General features: G+C 40.3%; 1 long non-coding RNA gene across 1 annotated transcript in view; it reads right to left on the bottom strand.

The window, feature by feature from the left end:
* LOC135300777 (uncharacterized) overlaps positions 1-16,188 on the bottom strand; it is a 61,272-nt gene that overhangs the window by 772 nt on the left and 44,312 nt on the right. The window contains exons 17-20 of the long non-coding RNA XR_010362550.1: positions 14,834-14,973; positions 14,070-14,156; positions 13,369-13,487; positions 2,821-2,973 (exon numbers count right to left, since the gene is read on the bottom strand). This is a non-coding gene — a long non-coding RNA (uncharacterized LOC135300777). The remainder of the gene's footprint in view (positions 1-2,820; positions 2,974-13,368; positions 13,488-14,069; positions 14,157-14,833; positions 14,974-16,188) is intronic.

Below are 16,188 nucleotides of genomic sequence, written 5' to 3'. Positions count from 1 at the left end.
TGCTTTTTAAACACAGCACACTGTTTGGATCCCCATTTACTAATGGGTTCACCATCCCAGATGTGGCTGCAGGACATGCAGTCTCCGAGCTTTGTCTGTGGAATTCTCCTTCACATCACAGTGCAAACACAATCTAACAGACTGTCTCGAGGAATAGATGTTCTTTATGCTAAGTGCTGCTACTGGCCCTTGCCTTTCAGCTTTACAAAAACACCTGTGACTCACAGATGCTCAAGTGCTGCTTAACCCTCCTAAATGTGTTCATTCTGAGAGGAAGCAGCAGAACCACAACCAGCCTCATAAACTGCTGCCAGACCTGCGCTACGATATCCAGCACCTTTCTCTAGTTGGTGTTGTGGACACAGCAATACAGATCTATACTCACAATTTCTCCACCACATGGGAAGTAATCAAACTTTATTCCATACAATGCTTCTGCCTATGGTTATGACAAAAGGCTTAACTTCTTTCTCAACCTGCACTTCATTTAGCATGGCTTGGTAGGCCACTAGAGAATTATTTATCACATTCTTGGCCAAGCTCAGCCTCATTGTCTCAGGAACAGGCCCTGCCCTCTTTGGGGTGCCCAGTGAGATGACCAGAGGGCTGGTGCATTTGGCCCTGCTGCCAGTGCCTTGTGCTGGGAAGTGTGAGGCAAGGGTTTCTCTCCCCTTCACTTGTGGCCAGCCCATATGTGGCAGCATATCCTGTAGCTGGGAGCCCTGCCCATGGGCCCTGCAGGCTGCACTCAGAGCCTCCCAAATTTCTGTCTGTCACCTGGAACATCTGCTGGATCAGAGACACTGGAGAATTCCATGTTCTGTCACACTGGAAATGGAGTGGGATACCGAGCTGACTGTGAATAGCTCCAGGTAACAACACTGAATATATTTTTGCATCAGATATCAGCAAAGGGAATCATGAGATCTTGCATATGATTTGGGAATGGGTGGTTTTGTTTTTTTTTGCAGAGGACTTTGTTACTAAACTAAATTTTTATTTGCATATTTGACTATAGAAGGACTGGAATTCAGGCAAGCTTCCCTTATACTTAAAATATGTGACTATAAAAGTTATTTAGCATGAAACATTAAGACAAGATGAATAGCACTGACCACTACATGAAAAGCTATCTTCAATGTCCTGTGACTTGTGGTTTCTTAATGGAAAGGCACCTGACATATTTTAAACAAGGACTCCAAACAAGCCCAGTGAGTTTGTAGAGCTCATTACCACAATGGATACAGGTGCAGGGGCTTGCTCTGCCCTTGTTTTCCCTGTATTAAGCCAGTGCAGCCAGACTGTGGAATTTCCTGCTCTTAAAAGATCACCAGAGAGTCTCCAGAATACAATTTACACCAGGCATGTTTGATACAGATCCACTGGCTGCCATGGAACTATTCCAGACTGATGTTAGAGTTACCATCTTTGGGGAGGTTTATAAAAGACTTTAATTATTTTATAGCCAATTATCAGAACTATGGGTTCTTCAAACACGTGTGTTAGGCAGACAAGTCCTGTGCTGCAAGGGAAAGCCTGCACTTTTTTTTTTTTCAGTCTTGCACTCAGCCTTTTTGTTAGAATTATGGTCATGGCAAGTCCTAGAGAGTCAAAATTTGACAAAGGAGATGGCCCCACCACACAACCCTGGTTTTCTTGTTTAAAAATGAATTACTGTAACACACTTTTATAATCTGTTTCCACAGTAAATCACCAGGGACCAATGCCTCAGCTACCAATCACCAGAATATCCAGTTGCAAGAATGTCTAATTAATGGGGAGAGCCAGTAAAACAAAGAGGAAGCTTTATAAAACAGGCTGGAAAAGAAATTAACTATAGACCCCATATCTGCTAGTAAGGAGAAAAAAGCAAACATTCAAGAGCCCTGATTTTGCATCTTGCAGCTGCACGGCACTCCCACATACTACCCGTGTCAAGCTGGCTCCAATATTGGAGATAGTGTATGGAAAAGGAAATAATCAACACCATTTCAGTGGAGAAATAAATTGCCAAGTGGGCATTAAAATTTTAGTAATAAAACTAAATGCATATGCTAATCTACTCTGTATTATTTAGAAAAGACTATTTTGGATCAAGAAAGGAATAATCTGCACAAAATTACAATGAATGGAGGTGTTTATCATCAAGAGGTCTTTGAGAAAGAAACAAGCAGCAGATTCCTATTAAGGTTTCAAATCATAAAAAGTTGATCACCCAATTAAAGGTGAACTGTGAAAAGACTTTATTAATTTTATTTCAAAAATGTGTCTGGTGTGGCAGGCACTGGAGAACAAAACCCAGTGCTGTCAGGCATGTGACCTTTGGGGGCTGGCTTGGTGCAGAGAACTGCACTACCCAATGTTGGAGCAGGTCCTTTGTGTTCTTCAGCTTCTACAATAGAGATTGTTCTTTCTTATATTAATACAGAGAATGAAAAGGATGTTTTATCATGGCAGCAGCACTTGGATCATTTGAAAGCTAATGCTATCTTATAGCCTGATTTAACTGTATTTCCATTTTGAACAAGATGTTGCACACCCTTGCTCAGTTAAACTGAAATAAAATAGGTGAAACAACTTGGCAAACAAATGAACATACTTGAAGAATACTTTAAAAAAAAAAAGTAAGAAGCCATTTAACTTTTTTTGCCTGCAAAATTAATTTATTATGCAAAAATATTTTTCACACATCTGCAGTTTTAAACCTGTGGGTATCTCCATTAGCTTTAACAAAGTTTTCCATTTACTGAACACTCAGTAGAAGCTTATAGGCTTTGGAGGGTGTGAACAAAGAGGTCCTAAGGAGATAATCATACAAACCTGTTAGAAAACTGCTGAAATCATTATCATCAAGATAAGGCTTGAATTCTTGTAATGTCTTGTTCAGGCCACATATTTTTACATAGCCATCTCTATTTTTATCCTTTATGAAAGGTGTTATTGAAATCTTGGAAGTAATCCCTGTATTTATCCCTGAAAGACAGCAGAAGTTTATTTTAGCTCCTTTATTAAATGGGCTAAAAGGATACAAACAAATACACAGAACAGGGGTGGAGGGGCAGGGAAAGATTTTGAGCTTTTTTATCTGGGTGTGGTAAGTTCATAACATTTATTCAAAGACTTACAAATTGTTCAGAAATAAACTTTAAATCCAATATGCCCTCCATTTAATCTGTACATGGAATTGTATAGCTTGGGCCTCTTGTTATAAAGAAATTATACCTGGGAAAAGACTTGGTTCCTCTCTCCATTCAGAACTGCAGATGCAAAACATAGTTCTCTCTTTTAAAGCCTGTCCTGATCAGAGTTACAAAATGTTTATTGTTACTACAGCCATTAAAATTACAAGGGTTTGGCACCATAACTCTCTACAATTCTTGAGGCTCCTGAAACTCTGACACAGCAAGACAACTTCAACAAAACCGGCTGGATCTGACCAACACCTGGAGCAGAACAAGGCCTGATCCATGCCCATGTTCTGGATTTCAGATCAGGACCTTCAAACCTCTCTGAGATATCACTTCTTGCACATGACTGAATTCAAGCCTCAAAGTCTTGACTTCTTCTCCCCGTTCATTTTGTCACTTACATTTCACAGACATCAGAGATTGGATCAAATTTGGAAACTCAAACAATGTGATTTTCTGCATCTTGACTCAATCAGAAGCCTCTTTGCAATTTGTTCTCAGCTGTTTTTCTCTTAGCTTTGCAGAATCCTTGGTTTTCTATTTGTTTTCAAGAAGCTGTATGTTCAGTCTAGCCTTTACAAGGACAATATATTTCCCTTGCCTAGTTTTTCTCCTAAGAATACAAACTTTTGGAGTTTGCACTTCACAAGAACAAAGAGCAATTTCCCCATAGCCGTCAGGGTCCAGGAAATACCATTGTGTAAGGAATCACCCACCTTTAAAAAGTCTGAATTATGGTAGGCCTTAGGTGGATTGTTAGCAGTTTATTTATTATGTGCTTCAGATCCATGGTACCTTTTACTGTTATGTGGACTAACTCTCTCCTTAACCAAGTTTCACTGGCAAGAAACCATTTTTTCAACATTTTTCTCAAGTTCAGCTTGAGCTTCTCAGCTTCACAGCTTGCTTGAACTGTATTTTAACAGTTTTGGCTCAGCTCACCATTGTATTCAAAACATCTGGAGACTCCTTGAATGTAGGAGTAAAGTGTCTTTACTGTAGGTAAAAGTCTGTGAAGTGTCTTCAATCAGTAAGTATTTCTCCAACCTTAACTTTATTAAAAGGCTGAATGGTTTTACCTAAAAAAGCCCCAAACCACTAAAAGCCACACTTTTTTTACATTCTGGAAGCTGGTGTTTCCTTTGCCTGCAGAGTGGTTTGTCTCAGCTCTGACCGTAGAGATGGATTAGCAAATATGTGACATTCCTTACAACCAGAGAGCAGAGCCAGAGCTCTGCTGACTATAGAAATATTCCATATTAGTGAGAGCCAGAGCTTTGCTCTCAGTCTGTGCCTCAGTCCTGGTTTTGACAGGTGTCCTAGAAACACAGGCCACAAATTTATTTATTTAATTTTTTTTTAAATAATACTGCCTGTAAGCCATCTTTTGAAGACTTGTGTCAATATATGTAAGGCCAGGGGTTGTATTTATTAATGCTTTTAATTTGAGTATTTGTTTCCCACATTTACAGCTCAGTAAGTCCATTTGTGTACTAAACTAAAAGCTACTTGCACAGATTTCCTGTGTGAAATAACTTTCATGTAACATTCCTGTGCAAAGTGGCCTCTGGACACCTTCGTTATCCTTGTGAGTGGCATTTTGAAATTACTCGGGCTTGTATTGTTGACAATTCATCTTTTATGATATTTCTCCTCCCTTACATTTGCATACTTGTCTAATCACTTTCTCAGGCCCTCAGATGATTTTTCAGATTTCTTACTGGTTTTCTCTTTACTCAACATCTCCAGTTTAAGCAGGACAGTTTCTTCAAGTGATTGGCTCTCCCTGTGAAAACTCAAGAATGAACTTCAAGCCTATAGGAAGTCTTTGAAAGAAAACTTCTTGTCCAGTGTTACGAATAGAAAGTTGTATTTTTTTTAAGTTTCAGAGTTAAAAAAACCAAGTCAGACCGGGTCAGACTCCTTTGGTTTCGCTGCCAAAGAAAAAGTTTTTAATTACCCGTTAATAGCCGGTGATTTAACTATTGTTCCCTTGATGCTGGCCGCTTGCCAAGAAGACACCAAGAGAAACCCTCCAGGGTAAAGAGAATGGGCAGTGACACCAGAGCCAAATGAAAAATGCATTGCACCCTGGGTTTTTACAGTTTTACAGTTTTTACAAGAAAAACCCCTAAAATCACGAGCCAACAAGTGACTTAAGTGACGTCTAAGGATGGGAGCATAGTCCCGTACCTGCTTGGACCTTTTTGTTTCTCACCCTAACCTGAAAAGATACTGATTAAGAAGACATCCCGGAGTGTTAAACACACAAGACAAGGACTCCACGACTCTCCCGCGAGGACAGAGTCCCCAGCTCTGTCTGCAGACCAGCGGACAAAGCTGCATCATCCTCCTTCTTCGTGCCACGCCTGAGAGCAACGGCGGCGAGGGCGCAACCCATCGATTTCTCCCCACCTGAGCTGATTCTTCTTAATAAAGGCATTAAAAAGGAGAAAGATCTCCTGCCCATTTATTTCATCCAGTAGTCAAAAATTGCAAGGTGTTAAACACCTTGGCAGACACAAGGAAGTTTGCTTAGCTCCAGCAAAAGAATATGGATTTTTAATATTTGTAAAAAATTTACAGATATATGTAAAAAGGTATGCAGCCCTTTTACCTGAAAACGTCTTTTACAGGACAGTCCTGAAACAGATACTTAGTCCCAAGAACAATCTTAGTCACTTCTCTTTCCATCTTGCTGTTGCTCACTAGCTCATTTTCAAACTTCCCACTATTACTCCTAAAGAATGCAGCTCCTTTATGAGCTTCTCTCTCACAGCCAGAGGGATGCTCCTAGCAGCACACACTATTGTGAAAATACAGCTCTGCATTCTGTGGCTCCTTGTTCTCTGACACTAAAGATTTCTCAGTGCTGATCACCTGTGTTTATGCATCCTTCTCAGCTCAATGCTTTCAAGAGGCCCAGGATATGCATATTTTAAAAAAACAAACACTATAAATTTAAACTATTCCCTTTATCTTTTTCAAATTAAGATCATTCAATTCTTTGATACAAATCTGATTCTTGCTAGACACCCTTAGTTTCAATAGTCTTTCCTCTACATGGAGAAATTCCTGGGCCATATATTTTGCAGTGTGTTTGGAGGTACAGTGACTGAGCACCACTTTTTATTTTAAAGGTTGTTTATTCTTAGTCTGCAGTCCACTTTTGAAGATTTTGCACAGCATTTCTTTGTGATATTTTGTTGTGTTGCATGTTTGTGCACCATCACATAGATCTGGGGATAGGGAGGGTATTCTCTTTTGCCTCAGCTTTTTCAGTTGCAAGGTCCTGCAAAATAACTGTATTTCCTATAGCTGCTGCAGAATTTCTAAACACCTGAACATAATGTCAATCTATAAATTTTCATATATATCACTTTGACTATTTACAGTTTCATTTTCTGACAGACAGCATGTCCTTCTCCCCTTCTAGGGTTTCCATATTGTCCCTTACAACTGTCCTAGCTTGACTAAACAGATTTTTCTAGCATAGCTTTTTTCTTTTTTTTTTTTCCTTTTTTTTTAGTCCTACTTTTCTGGGATCTTTTCTGTATCTTTGGATCTTTGATTTGATCCTTTAAAATGGAATTTCTGAAATGTCATAGCTACTTGACTGATCTGTTATTTTAAGATCGACCAAAAATTGTTCAAAGGATTCCTCCCTCTGCATTCTTATATGAAACCTGTGTCTTTCAAAAGTTCAAGTTTCCTTATGAGTGCAATATTCCTTCAACTTACTTTCTGTAACTGCATGGATTGCCCTCTCACCCTGGCTTGGTTTCATGCCATTAAAAACTTTGATAGCTCCTACTGCTGCAATATTCCAGAAAATAGTTGTGAGCTTCCTTATGATTAATTTGGGCACTGGATATAAGTTCCAAGGCATGATGTGAGACTTTTCAAGGAAACTGCAATAATGCCTGTTTGATTTAGAGGCTCTAAAAGACCCTGAAGATCTATCACTTTTTCTCTCACTTTCAAATCTCTTTTTCTGCTTAATTCCTTCCTCTCTTTCACATCCTACTGCTGATACCATGTGGCACTGGGCTTACACTCACAGCAAGCCTCATATTGGTAAGAGTGTGGAAGAGCCCTGCAGAGGGTGCCCAGCAGTCAGGGTGCACTTGCACTGCCTTCCTGCTGGCTTTGCCCTCCCCAGTCTCCATGTTCCAATCACTGACTAACCAGCTCCAACTCAGCCTCCTCGCAGACACCCGACCCTAGAGGGTCTGCTAATTACATCTCTAAATTTAAACTTTTATTATGTTCAGAAGCCTGCAGACTTTCCAGCAGAGAAACAAATCCAAGATCTCCTGTCAGAGGAGGGTTTGCATTTTTAGAGCTTGCTTTAATCCCACAGCTTTACAGCAATGGGGCAGTGGTGGAGGAAGATGGGGACTGCGGCCCAGCAGGAGACCCAGAGAGACACACAAAGGAAGCAGGACAGCAGCTGCAAAGGCAAACAACTGACCATGCTAAGGACAATTTGTGATTTCAGCCATACACTGATCTCTGCCAGACGCAAAGTCTGTTCAGCACAGCCCCTTCCATCTTGCAGGGGTGGGCTTTGAAAGGTTTATATGGTTGGACCCTCATTGCAGGAAAATTCAGCAACCCTTTTTCAACTATATTTACTTTCAGTGCCACTCTTCATCATTGCTGTCATCTTCCACTTAAATCTTCACAGAATAGTCCCAATGAAAGTAGAGGCTGAGATTTTGAGATTCATATTTTTGGAAAATTGAAGCATTCAACATTTTTTGGTCTATTAAAAGATTTCCAGGTGGTAATTATTCCACTCACAGCAATAAATATCTGCATGGGGAAAATGAGGATTAAAACGATAGATCAAGCTGCAATGCCAAAAAAGTAATATTTTCTTGCAAATGTTTTGTGTTTTTTCTTGAAGATCTGCAGAGCCACTGCACACTGTTCAATGTCTGTTTCTAATTTGGGCAATTTGTTCCAAAAGCAAAAGGAAAAAAAAAAGTGCAAGGCAGTATGTTTTGAATTGTAAGATGCCCAGAGCTTTTGTCTGCCTCACAGTGCGCAATCACAGGGCCCTGAAGCTGCTCCAAAGCTGGTAGGGTGAGGTTCACAGCCCTTGCAGGAAGTCAGGAGAAGCACAGAGGCTGGGGACAGCCACTGGGCAGGGAAAAACACCAGGGCTTGGGCAAGGTCACGGAAGGGGGAAAGGGTGCTGCTGCTTCCAGTGCTGCTGAAGTGGGTCCTGTAAACAGCAAATCCACACTGCAGGAAAAGATCTTCTCCCAGTCCAAATGGAGGAGGTGAAAGGGATCAGTTTCCCAACACACTGAGAAGGAAGTGGGGGCTGAGGCCCATGGGGAACACCCTGGCTTGGTTTTGCAGCCCCTTCATTGGTTTTGCTGACCAAGAGCCCATCTCCTTACACCCACCTTAGAGTCAGAGGGGTGGTCCCCACCTCTGCTTCTCACAGCTCAGCTTTCTGAGGGGCTTCTGGAGCAGGAGGCTGGCACTGGGCTGGACTCCTACTTTCACAGCCTCTACACACGTGGATGTTTTTATCCACTGTATAGTGACTCCAGCTCTAGAGTAATTTAGGGCTTTCCATGACCTTACATGAAATCTGAGAAGTTCAGAGGTTTGGATTCCACTTCTCTCACACATCAGATATCCAAGAGAGAAAACCAGACAGGCACTGCTAGCACAGGACTGCTGCCACTATCCAGGAGGTGGGTGAGGAAGAGTGGGAGGCAAAAACAGAATATTCAGCAAAACTGAAAGGTGGTGATAATCAATAACAAGGCTTACTTTTGCAGACCATGAGTGACTAAACAGTGAACCCATTCCCAGACAAAGCTTCAGATGACAAATTTCAAAATATTAAAATCAGAACTGAGTGTCCTATATAGAAAAATCAAGAAGAGCAGAATCTATTAAAAAATTAGAATGCAATTTTGGAAAGGGTTATAAAATTCCCTTCTGCAAACTGTCAGCACTCAGGATGAGGGAGCCCCCCGTGCAGGGGTCAGATTATTCCACATCCATCTCCTCTAATGCTTCTCGACCTCAGCCAGGAGCATCTGGCTCCAGCTGCTAGCACATAACTGCATCCAGGTCTATGTGCCCCAGTCTCCAATTTCTGTTTCTCCAAATAAAGGTTAACCAATGTGTATTTGTGAGTGTGGTTGCAGTTCTGACCATGGTTATTGTTACAATAGATTCACGACAGTAAATAACTCTGAAGGATGCAAACCTGCCAGCGTCACACATCATGACTATTTCATTTTTAACTGGCATGTCTTCTCCATTGCTGTAATTACTCTCCAGCTGCTTCAGGAGGAGTATTTTGCATCTTTGAGCCACACTGTATAATTTCTTCTTGCAGCACACAGAACCTTCCTGACTTACAGAGCTGTTTATTATTTACAGCATTGGGGCAGGGCCGCCTTGCACTAACAGGAAAGAAATAGAAGATTCCTGACCAGAAGAGCTCTTCATCCAAGTCAGACTGGAGATAACGGGCTGATACAAAGAATGGAGTGGAAAAGCCCAGAATGAGGCAGTTTCACTTCAAATACAAGAATAAACAATGCCTGCAACTCAGCAGCTGCCTCACCATCTCTGCTTTATATAATACAGCTCTTGTTGATACCTGCGGGTGTCATAAGTGTAGTTTATGCCAGAGAGCTGCAATGCAGGTGGGAGAAACCTGATGCTGGAAGGAAAAAAAAAAAAACAAAAAACAAAAAACACCAAAAAAAACAAACAAAAAAACCCACCAAACAAACAAAAAAAAACCCAAAAAAACCCCAAAACCAAACAAAAAAAAACCCACCAGTTTTGCTCTTATTCTCTTATTCTTTCAAGCTATTTGGGATACTGAGAAACAGAACTTTAAAAGGCAGGGAAAAAAGGCAAAAGCTTTAGCTTACAGGCTTCTGTCTCTCTTTTGTGGGGCAGTTGTGAGCTGATTTCCCAAGCTGCCTCTTTATCTGCAAGACAAGGCTGCTCTTCTCTGTTTATGAGTGTATCAACTTTACCAACAATGTCGTTGGGAATTATCTTTCTTATGAACAATAATTTATTAGTTTCTAGAACTTCCACACCCTTTCCAAGTACAAAAGAAAGCAAATCTGTGTTCCTGGGGATACATTTTTATAAGGATTTTGTTCCTGAGGTTTTATACTCCTAAATAACAAATAAAAAATATAATATATTTCAGGAGAAGAGTGAAAACACCAGCAAGAAACATGATAAGCATCCAGGTGGTGTTTATCCATAGAAATACAAAGTTTTTACAGCACTCATGGTGAGGCAGAGGATTCTCCTACTGCCTCAATCTGCTGACAGGTGCAGGAACCTTACAGGAGCAGCAGCAGCAGGCTGATCATTGCTGTCCCACTGGGGCAGGCACAGATCATTGGACTCCACTGCAAGCAGGATATCATTTGTCATTTGTCTGTCAAATGCTCTTCTCAGGAGCAGTGACCTCTTAACTGTGAGTGTTGATTTTGTTTCAGACAGAGACTCAGACATGAGGTACTTGTTTCTGTCACATGGAACCAGGGTCCATCCTTGTCAAGGCTGGTCTTGCTGCACTCCAGAGCCATTTCCTAGCAGTTTAAGGAGCAGCTAGAGGTATGTAAGGCTGAGTGTGATTGTCACCCATCCCTCATCCAAGGGACAGGGAGTGAGATGGGACCACAGCAACCTACACACCCACCCAGTCCAGCTGCAAGGAAAGCCCCAGTGAGCATAACCAGGTCCGAGCCAAGGTTGTTTGAAGCAGTCTGGTGGGGAGGACCTGCCCTTGCTCCTCTCCTTCCATCTGAGCTGATAACAGTGTTGGGACTGGAACCATGAACTGACACCATTCAACAGGCCAGAGAGTGGCCCAGGCACAGGGGACACCTGGCACATCTCTGTCAGTGAACCTTCTCAGCCACCCAAAGGGAGCAGTTGCTTCCAAACTGCCAGCAGGATCTGTCCTTGGGGCATTCTTGCTCCCAAGCAGCACTTGGAGGAACAGTAGCTGTCACAAGTGAAAGGTGTGGCAGTCCAGCAGCAGTCTGAGAATGTCTCTGGACATTCTGCTTTGCCAGTAGAGGTGCTGCCACAAGGTCTGTGTAGTAAAAGATACAATCCATGGAGAACATCTGTGAAAGAACAGTGCACACAAGCTAGGCTCATCTCCAGCAAATCAAGGGAATAACGCTATGGATAAGCTTGGTCCAGCACCTTCCAAGACTTTTTTTCAGAGCCTTTTTTTAAAGTAATATTGTGTTTGTATTGCTCATAGTGTCATCTTGACAAACTAAACACAAACACTGAGTTAAATGCTAAGCTCATAAATAACTTACTTGATCTGATTTGTAATTTCTTTTACATGCAGAGCTTTATTTTCTGCTCTTCCCTGCTGCTCTTTCAGCTTTGAATGCCTCTTTTGTTTATTGTTCTAATAATAAACAAAATTAATGCTTGTAACTGTGCATGGCTGTCATCCATGATGTGTTGGCTGAGCCCTGTGTCAGTGGATGGAAACTCTATCCCCAGTTTCTTAAAAATTCTTGGTGAGATAGTTATCCTCTTTCATCTGTATCATACCTTGAAAAAGAAAAGCTCTTTTAAAATATTCATGTGTTCCTCATAGAAAGGCATTACAGATGTCCTTAACTGACTTAACAGCTTAGCTCTCACTGACTTCCCTTCCTTACAGAGGTGCCATACCACTCTGAAAATGAATAACTTTACATGAGGCTCAAAAGATGGGGCTTACACATTGTAATCACAGAGTCACTTCTAAAAATACTACCCTGAGGAGCAAATTGCTGTGAGTATTCTCCAGCTCTCAGTGCTGCAGTTTATCAGAGTCTGGTTTGAGATGATAGCCTCCAAAAAATCTATTCTCAGGTGTCACAAAGTGGTCACACAAGATGCTCAGAGCTGTAGTCCTTCAGAACGGTAGGTTTAGCTTTAAAAAGACTCTTCATATTTTCTTAGATGTAAATCCTTCCATAGGCTGTTTCCTCTGGAGTTTCTCTCCCTGCCAGTGCTCTGATGCACAGCAATGCCTAATTTAGCTATTTAGCTTCAGCTTCACTCTCATTCCTTTATTCAAGTTACAGACATATCAGGCACGTAAGAGATTTAAGCTATTCTCTAAAAGGAGTGGCTGATGGGAGTGAAGTTATGCGGCAGATAACTGCATGAAAAGGACACTTTTCAATGTGCCATAGGAATAAGGAATAAGAACGGATGGGAATGGGAATGGGAAGTAAAATCTGATGGAGTAGAAAATATTTCATAAATGAATCAATGCTAAGAAAAATCTGTATAGTTTATGCAGTTTGTAACCAAAATGCAATACACTGAAATTCTACATCTTAGAGTGATTACTTTTCAAAATAAACCTGTAATGAAGGTAGCTTTTTATATAATGTCACATACAGCTGACATCTATCCCACTGCAAACACAGTTTATAGCACAGCTCCTCTTTGTTCAAGGTAGACAAGCTCCCCCCCACTTTACAACAAATTACTTGTCTATAAAAACATTTCACGATATTTCTGGAAATCTTTACACAGCATGAAACTGCCTTGCTTTCTTTTGTTAAGAATTTGGTAGGTGGCTTTCTTTTTTTTTTTTTTTTTTTTTTTAGTGTGTTGCTTTTATTTAGGTTGAAAATATTGCAAGTAAATGTAGTGCTCTGAAAAGAAAAAGTTGCGCCTTCATCCAGGTGTGCAACGTGGACTGTCCACAGACCTCCTGGATGGAAGCTGTATTTGCAGTTCCCACCTGACCTGAGATATCTGGAATTGACTTTAACCCAGCACACACTGAGCTGGGTATTTGTGTGTATAAGAAAAACTTCTGGAAAATAAGTTAATTTAACCAGTGACCTACAGTGCTGTCTGAGAAGAAAATGCATATTCAGTTACAGGGATCAGAAATACTGAAGCCAAGAGGAAGTTGGCTTCTTTGAATTCATTGGAAACAGATGGGTCTAACTGAACTTAGTATGATAAGACATAGCCTCCTCTAACACAGTGTCATATAGTGAGGTAACAATCGTAACAAAACAAAAGATTTCTTGTGCAGAGTAATCTATTGTCATTCACTGCACTACCAAAGTCTCTATAATCCTATAAAAGATGCATTATTGGAAAACCTAATCACTTAGAGTTGTTATACCTTGTCCAAAGCTGCTTCAATCCTTCCAGGGTGATTGGAATGCCAAGTGGGAATGAGAACTTTTTCAAGTCCCTTGGCTGTATAGTGCCATTTTCTTCACTGTCAAACCCTTGAAAATTCTGGAATGCAAAAGAAATCATCACTAACAAGAACCAACAAGTTTGACATAATGTCTGTTCTCTCTACAAGCTGAATAAATAATGAGAATTGAGAAAGAAACAGAAAATAATAGAATAATAGAATACTTTGGGTTAGAAGGGACTTTCAAAAGCCATCTAATCCAATCCACTGCAATGAGCAGGGACATCTTTGACTAGATCAGGTAATGGACTGAAAACTGTAATGGGAAGCACTGAGTGTCAGCAGAGGAGAAAGCTGTGTTTGTGTACAGCCTCAGTGGTCAGGCCTCAGGTGTAGCCAATTACCTTTCTTACAATGGAAACATTAAATAAAATAAACAGTAGAACATGAAGAAAGTTTTAGAAATAACCATAATAGCATCTACTACGTAATGAATGTTACAAAAATTGCATATTATTCAGACAGTGGATTTCTTTTTAATTACAGAGTAAGTTTTCATCATTAATGAGCTATTTTGCACAGGTCTCTTTGAATATTTATAGAATCTGAAGATCAACATTGCATGATGTTCTGAAATCTATTAGTGCTGCTTATTTATTTAAAGAAAACATTCTTCTTACCCTTACCAGGTCATACCATCTGCTTCTTGCTTTGATAACAAGATAGTAATGAGCGTGATCACAAGCTAGCTCTGCATCCGTTATCATCTGGTTTTTTTCACAAAGAAAAAAAAAAAAAACAACTTAGTATGTTTTATGTTAGTGGGAGCTTTAATCTCCACAAGTTTCCTTCCTTTTTGTTGTTCTTCATGTTGGTAGTGGTTTTGTTTTCTAATTTCTAAGATATACATTAAAGATTGTTACTTCACATCTGTGTAAACTTAATTCTTTAAATATTGCCTTATTTCCCTGGCTGCAAGTTAGCGAAGATGTTTTAAATTTTGTAATTCCCTATTTATTTTCAAATCAATGCTGTTTAATTCTCCCTCAAACTCAAGAGCCAGCATAGATCATTTATACACATAGAAGGAAATGTTAATTATCTCAGAAACAATTATATCCTGGAGTGACTCCAGGAAGATTATCCTTGATTTACATCAATTACATAGACCAAAACTATCTCTGTGAGTCACCAAGGCATGGCTAGAAATGGGGAGTAAGACAAAAAACATTTTTAAATTCAGCCATCATTGCAAGTGCCTAAATTTTGGGAGCTGGCGGTTCGGATTGAATCCAAGCACACAGAGGAATACAGGAGACTCAGGTTGTTACACTGCACAGAAATCTAACTAAATCCATGTGCTGCACAAGGACTGCCACACGTGAGAAGCACTTCTTGAGAAAAGAGTCCATAATTTACCAATAAAATAGTCTGAAAACTTAACTGTGAAAATGCAAGTGCTGTTCAGGCTTCCCATCACTGTGTGTTCTTTGTTGAACTCAGAATCAACAAGAATATTTGAAATGGGGAAGTTCTGGAGCTAAAGTCAAAATATTTCAATTTCTAGCTATGTATAGACTGAAACTGAAAGAGAGCAAAACAGTAATTAGTAATCTCAGATTCCAACTGGTAGGAAGATTCAATTATAATTTGGGGGGTTCAGGATGGATAACAGGAAACATTTCTTCACTGAAAGGGTGGTTGACCATTGGAACAGGCTTCTGAGGGAAGTGGTGGACTCGTTGTCCCTTGAAATGTTCAAAAAATGAGCAAATGTAGTAGCACTGTGATATGGTTTAGCTGCCATGGTAATGTTAAGTCAAAAGTTGGGTTCAATGATTTTGGAGGGTTTTTTCCCCAGCTTTAATGATTCTGTGGACATCAGTTTCCTTTCTTGTTTTAGACTGATGTCCTTGATTCACTCAGTTGTCCAATTCAGCAAAAAAATAAAACCAAACCAAGCAGATAAATATTACTACCATTAGAGCCAACAGTAAAGCAGTAAGAGACAAATAAAAACTGGGAAACAACCCTATGTGTATATATCACATCATCACTGCCACAGTGGAGATGAGTTGCTGATCAGGAGCTTTTCCAGTCCTGTTGTATCTTGTCATTATTTTTATGAATTTATCTCTCTTTTCATAGCTAAACAGAGTTTCACATTGAGCTTTTAGAATTATTTTTTAATGGATTTTGTTTATCATTGAATTTGGGCTGAAACTTTAAAATTCCAGACATTTTAAGCAGAAAAGGACGATGTGACTCTCTCTATCCTCCACCCACTCGATGGGACCTCTGCACATCTCTCCTCATCTTGTCTGCTCCTGGTGCTGTGCTGGCTTACAACTTGGGAGCACAAGGCTCCACTGTTCTGCAATACTCTGGCAGCAGTACTCATGCTCACAGACACTCGCAGACACTGTCTCAGACAGGTAATACCCTGCCTGCACTTCCCTCCAAAAGCAAAGCTGATTCCCAAACCATGTTCCCAGCCCCAAGATGCAGCAAAGTTGTCTAGTTTGAAGGCTCACTCAACTCTAAGGCTTCAGCTGAGGCACCAGTTTATATATTTGACCTCACAGATTGAAACAGCCACCAGGAGTAGCTCTGGCATTTTAATCCAGACTCAAAGGACTCACTGTCTAATCAACTGCAGCTATAAATCTCTAAGAACTTGGTAGAGCTCCCCACTTAAGCTTGTTAAAGATGTATTTTAATACCACATCTTCATTTATACCCACTATGAGTGTGCATGCTGTATATTCATTTCTGTAAACACAGAAGGTTACTGTAGGT

The sequence above is a fragment of the Passer domesticus genome, chromosome 5 (genome assembly GCF_036417665.1).
Source record: "Passer domesticus isolate bPasDom1 chromosome 5, bPasDom1.hap1, whole genome shotgun sequence".
In the NCBI taxonomy this organism is placed as follows: Eukaryota; Metazoa; Chordata; class Aves; order Passeriformes; family Passeridae; genus Passer; species Passer domesticus.
Note: the sequence above shows the minus strand (reverse complement) of the source record. Positions and strands in the feature narration are given on the sequence as shown.